This window comes from Schistosoma mansoni, chromosome 4 (assembly GCF_000237925.1).
Source record: "Schistosoma mansoni strain Puerto Rico chromosome 4, complete genome".
Taxonomy (NCBI): Eukaryota; Metazoa; Platyhelminthes; class Trematoda; order Strigeidida; family Schistosomatidae; genus Schistosoma; species Schistosoma mansoni.
The window spans coordinates 19,561,042-19,567,686 of record NC_031498.1 but is presented as its reverse complement, the minus strand read 5'-3'; the positions used below and the strand labels follow the sequence as shown (position 1 = coordinate 19,567,686).

Here is a 6,645-nt window from a genome sequence, read left to right as displayed (position 1 = left end):
TAACCGTGCTGGTATTAAATAAAACAAACAAGAATATAAAGCCAATGCTCCCACTTTTTCCACTTCTCATAGCAAAAGCGACAAACCACAGGGTTTACAGCACACCATTTTACTAGGCAAACACTCATCCTTCCTGACACTAATGTTAATTAATGCCCGATCTATTCACAATAAGATGACTCAACTACGCGCCCTATTACTTTTACACAACCCCTCACTTGTTTTGATAACGGAAAGTTGGTTGTCCTCCGATATCACAGACACATACCTCCAAATAGACACGTATGAGCTCTTCCGCTGTGACTGAGTCACCAAGAAGGGTGGCGGTTGTTTCATATATGCATCCAAAAACATGAGGGCGGAAATCATTGGTGATCATATTCTCACTAAAGTACCAGATTCGATATTGGCTTACTGTACACACTCTTGAGTGTAAAATACTAATCGGATGTATATATCGATGCCAGGTGAAACGTTGGATTTACTACAAATTCATTCGCTGAGATTTTACAAACACATTATTTCTATTTAATGTCTTACATCAACTCGGCACCCAACTACTGTAAAACTATTTGCTCTAATTTAGACGAAAGTTCTTATATATTGAACTATATTGGTTTGGTTATATTTATAGACTTTAAATTGGGATATTAATTTGGATAACCAGTAAGTTAATATTTGCATTATTGTTCACTATATGACTAGATATGACTTAAATCGTATTGTAGTGAAAGATGATATCAGTGAGGGACAATTGGAAGTATTTGAATACAAAATTACAGAAAATCTTAGTAAAATCTGAGAACCGTAAAGTAAATACTTCATTAGCAAACTACTACTCAACTGTCTCAAATTTGACTGTTTCTTCTGCAAATATCAATCAATTTTCTCAGACTTCATTGTTCTTTTGATTTTACACCAATAATTGGTTGTTCTTGTTCTCTTTTCTTTGATCTTAACCATCTGCCTTCAGGCATTTTATTTTCGATTTACGGAAAATACTACTTATATCTGTCGACATCAGTAGCACACACAACAGTATGAATATTAAAGGCTAATAAATGTCTCCTATTACCACCAAAAGATAGTCAGTACATACGAAAACATTTTGGTTCTAATTATGATCTAAATAAGACTGAAACGCTTTTAAGAGTCACTCAAGCTTATTATAGCGTAAAAAAATTATAGTTGAACCATTTACAATATACTCTATAACAGTCTTATAATCCAATGTGGAAATTTATTAAAACGTTTGCACTGATTGATGAAACTCAGTTGGTTTTTGGTATAACAGCCTCCATAAATTTTCAGTATGACTGTAGAAAGTGAAATAACTTCAACCTTCGCAAGTCCATTTACGTTGGTTGAACATTAACCAAAGAAAAAATAATACTTATCTTGGGATACTGGTAACAATCTTCATAAAAGACTGCAGAGCTTATAATAAGCAGCAGATTATTCCTAATCTTCTTCTTAATTTCAATTTTTAATATTTATTTATTTTATTACATCCTCAGATTCTAGTCTTTTTCCACAAGACGTATTTCGAACATATAGTCCTTTTCTTTATTACAGATGGTAGAAAAACGTTTAGTTCATCTAAGTCCGAAATTCTGTATTAGTATGCACTTACTATTCTACCGGGCACTTAATTTTAGTCAGTTCACATTGTAGTGAACGAGAACACGACCGGCGACAAGCGAATGTATTTAGACACAAAATACAAACTATCCGACTAAATTCTGATAACCATACAGCAAACAGTTAATTTGCAAAATAACAACCAATTGTCTCAATTTTCACTGTTCCTTCTATAAATATCAATTCATCTTCTCTAATTTCATTGTTTATGCATTTTCCTACCGATTGCGCTTCATTTCAGTTCTTTCCTTATTGGTCTTCTGCCAAAATACATTCTATGTCTGACCATCACGAGATACTACTTATAAGAATATAAGTAGACCACAACGCAACATCATTCTGTAACTCTCATCCTTTTTTTATTACAGAAGAGACTTATTTCACTTTCTCTTTTTGAAAAAAAAATTATTTCAACTTGGTTTGTTGGTGTGATTCAATTAATTTGAACTGATTCACATATTTTACATACATACATACACACTAAAATACTTCTGTTAAATTTGATTTTATTTAAAGTACTTACTGTGAAGTATAGGTCATTATTCTACATCTTACAATTATGTCACTACTTCAATTATTACATCATTCTTTGTTATTTTTTTTTAAAGAAAAATATCTATGACCGTAATGAATTAGTTTACTGGTATTGATAATGAATGTGATGATCATGAAGATGATGATGATGATAAGTAGAATGATGCTTAAAGAATAAGGTAGGGTGGTGGTGGGGAACAAACACAATGTTAACTATTAATGCGAAAACATTTTGAGGTTGATAAAATAAATTTTATAGAAAAGATTTCATCCCTGAAGCTAAATGTATTCTAGTTTGATTCTGTTTTTTGGATGATTTCTTCCACACTTTTTTTTTGTTTCACTATGAAAAAGTGAGGAAAAAATTAAATTAACTTATAGAACATCTTCAATAGGAAAAAAAACAAGAACATCTGAAAGGAGAGAAGAAAAGTAGATAAATGAAAAACAAGGACGGAAGAAGTAAACATCTGAAAGATGAGGGAAAAAATTTTAACAACAAACATATACACACACATATGAATATGTACATTAGATTCTCAAATTAAGGTCAAACTAAATATTGGATAAGATTATATATATATATATATTTATTATCAGGATAATAGAGGTCAAAACCAATTAGAGATTCTTGATTTGGCTAGTTCTTGTCATTATTCTTCAGTATGATTATTTTTTTTTTAAATTTTAAATATAACAATATTTTTTTTACCGAAATGAAAGCATTTGTACTTACTTACTTACTTAAGCCTGTTACCCCTCGTGGAGCATAGGCCACCTACAATCATTTTTAATCTAACTCTGTTCTGGACAATCCTTTCCAGTTATTTTCAGTTGCTATTCATTCTTTTCATGTTTGCTTCCAATTCTCCACGCAGTGTGTTCCTTGGTCTTTCTCTTTTCCGTTTCCCTTCACTATTTCAATTTAGCGCTTGCTTCGTGATGTCGTTTGGTGATTTTCGTAATGTATGTCCAATCCACTACCATGGTCTTTTCCTAATCCCCTCTTTATATGGAACCTTATTTATTCTAACCTAAAGTAGGCTTTTGCTGGTGGTATCTGGTCAATGGACAATCAGTATCTTACGCAAATATTTATTGAACAATACTTGTAAATTTTTGACGATGGTTGTATTAGTTCTCGAAGTTTGAGTATTTGTAAGTGAATCATATTCTACTGAAGTTATTTTTTGTGGTAGAAGTAATAATTCGCTATCGAATGCATGCTAGCATAGAATTCTATGTAAGGTTTTTTTGACTACTGTTCACATTGAAACTTTTTCGATAGAATTCCATTAACATTAAAGAACTACATATATAAGCGAACAATATTGTTTTCGATTAGATCCTCATCAGGCTTTACTCTAATATACAGTAATATTTATATGCATATACGAAATTATTAAACCAATCAAGGCAGTTTATGAGTCAATGATAACAGTGGAATAGATTACATAATCAAAATTAATAATAAGTAGAAAGTACAAATTGATAGTGTAATGACAGGTGTACTAGTTGTGATAAGAATAATAAAAGGCTTGAATCAATGTTACATAATAGGAAAATAGGTCAATGATTAGAAAAATATAGACACTGAAATAACATTCATAGAAATTATAAGATTACGTAATAAGAAGTGTTCAGATAATTGGAATCGAATATTAGAAAAATTATAAGTAAATAATTGATAGGGGGTGAAGAAAAATAAACGAAGAAAGAGTATGGAAAATAAAATTATTTATTAAGCCCAAGGGAGAGATAAGGGTGTTACAAATTTCTTATGAACACAAAGACTTGGGTTGTTGGATCGAATTCCTATAGCTTCTGCTATGTGTAGGAGACGAGATCGAACCCCATAAGGAAAAATAGTAGGAATACGATAAATAACTTTAAAAGACTGGTTTCTGTCAACTTCATGACCGCTATCAATCAAGTGTGAAAGAATCGAGCTCCGTATCGACTTGACCATACCTTTTCCTAACCACGAAGGGAGGTGTTCACTAACTCTTTGGTTCAATTGTCTGGTAGTGCGCCCAATATAGCTTTCTCCACAGGAGCAGCTGAATTTATAGATACACATAGAAGTGGCATAACCAGGCAACTTGTCCTTTAGTTGGGGAATCACCATAGATCGTGTCGAGTAAGAAAGAAAGAGGTCGGCAGCATTAAACGTTCTCTTAACTGCTTTAGTCAGTCTATCCCGTAGTACATCATCAGCTGAATCGCCGTTGAATTGTAGTTTCAGGAAGAGTGGTTTCTTCGCAGCTGTTGATATCTTTACTTTCTTATTTGTTGAATGTAAATGTTGGGCGCACTACCAGACAATTGAACCAAAGAGTTAGTGAACACCTCCCTTCGTGGTTAGGAAAAGGTATGGTCAAGTCGATACGGAGCTCGATTCTTTCACACTTGATTGATAGCGGTCATGAAGTTGACAGAAACCAGTCTTTTAAAGTTATTTATCGTATTCCTACTACTTTTCCTTATGGGGTTCGATCTCGTCTCCTACACATAGCAGAAGCTATAGGAATTCGATCCAACAACCCAAGTCTTTGTGTTCATAAGAAATTTGTAACACCCTTATCCCTCCCTTGGCCTTAATAAATAATCTTATTTTCCATACTCTTTCTTCGTTTATTTTTCTTCACCCCCCTATCAATTATTTACTTATAATTTTTCTAATATTCGCTTCCAATTATCTGAACACTTCTTATTACGTAATCTTATAATTTCTATGAATGTTATTTCAGTGTCTATATTTTTCTAATCATTAACCTATTTTCCTATTATGTGACATTGATTCAAGCCTTTTATTATTCTTATCACAACTAGTACACCTGTCATTACACTATCAATTTGTACTTTCTACTTATTATTAATTTTGATTATGTAATCTATTCCACTGTTATCATTGACTCATAAACTGCCTTGATTGGTTTAATAATTTCGTATATGCATATAAATATTACTGTATATTAGAGTAAAGCCTGATGAGGATCTAATCGAAAACAATATTGTTCGCTTATATATGTTGTTCTAAATTAAAGAACTAGGCAAACATGACATTGATTGATACTGGGTGCAAATCAGTATCTTCACTTAATCAAATTATTAATTTACTTGCTATTGCTTAATCATGAATGGCTCGGGAGTAACGATAGAGAAATTAGTTATATCATTGTACTCTTGAAAATCTCATGATATATTTTAGATAATATTCCGATCTTATATATAAAGTTGTAGGAAACGTAAAGTAACAATCTTTTAGGAATCCAACAAAACTAGAAACTGACTACTCGTTACTGTGTGTAATACTTTAATCAGATTACCAAATTTGAAGGCTGTACAGTGTTGATGATAAAGATCTTTGAAACACTAGCCGTGACGATGGGATAGCTCAGTTAGTTAAGATAGGTTTAAGCATAGAGTAATATATAAATCGGTTAAACAGACTGTGACTCTGCATTCACTGAAGCAGTAAAGACGACTTATAAATATGCTTAACCACCACCTAGTTCAACGAGCAATGTTAACTGTAATAAAGATAGGTTTGAAGAGTTTCCAGGGTAGTGATAACTAGACTGATGGGCGGACCCGAGTTGGCAGATATGAAATAACTGATTGTGGTCGTTGAGATGACCACGATCGACAGTAAAGACATTGAATGATAAGATTCGGAACCAAGTACATTGAAAATTAGCTCTAGAATCTCAACAATTCTTCCTTCATACCATTTTTTATAGCTCAACCGTATACATTAAACTGTGCGGTATCAAATAAAAAACGTGGCTTTTATGTTTCAACAGGGTTTTCTGATTGTTTTTTAAATCGAAATTGACTGAAACCTGCAAAAATATGATAATATTGAATTAAGCCAAATGTTAGTTGGTGAAGGGATTCAATAGACATTCAACGAACAACAAACTATCAGTAAAATAATTAGCGGTGCATTAACAAACATGATTACAGCACTAAAAGGAAACAAAAATGAATTCCAATGGTTTCGACCATTTCATAATCTTTTAGAGAAATACTTTTAATTTTTTGAAAAGAAAAATAGATTAGGACTCAAGAGACATTTTGTTTCTCTCTGCCACATTCACTGATATGGTCATCACTGAAGAAAGACAGTATTTATACGATGATTTACAAACCATAGTCCATGATATCTTACCCCTTTACCTAAAAAACATGATAATCTTTTTTTATTCCTTAAAACTTACAATGTATATTCTATTATAAGATCGACTACACTGTTATCTACATGTGAAATTATCCATAAATTCTTCTGACTATCAAAAAATCAACTCGAAGAAAAAGTTACTTTTTTTAGGTAAACATTTTTTATAGAGTTGATTTTTTGATAGTCAGAAGAATTTATGGATAATTTCACATGTAGATAACAGTGTAGTCGATCTTATAATAGAATATACATTGTAAGTTTTAAGGAATAAAAAAAGATTATCTGTT

General features: G+C 31.9%; 1 protein-coding gene across 1 annotated transcript in view; it reads left to right on the top strand.

Moving 5' to 3' along the window:
• Positions 1-6,645, top strand: part of Smp_166190 (putative nucleolysin tia-1) — a gene marked incomplete at both ends in the record, with an annotated part of 53,159 nt that overhangs the window by 18,780 nt on the left and 27,734 nt on the right. The gene's annotated exons all lie outside the window — the stretch shown is intronic.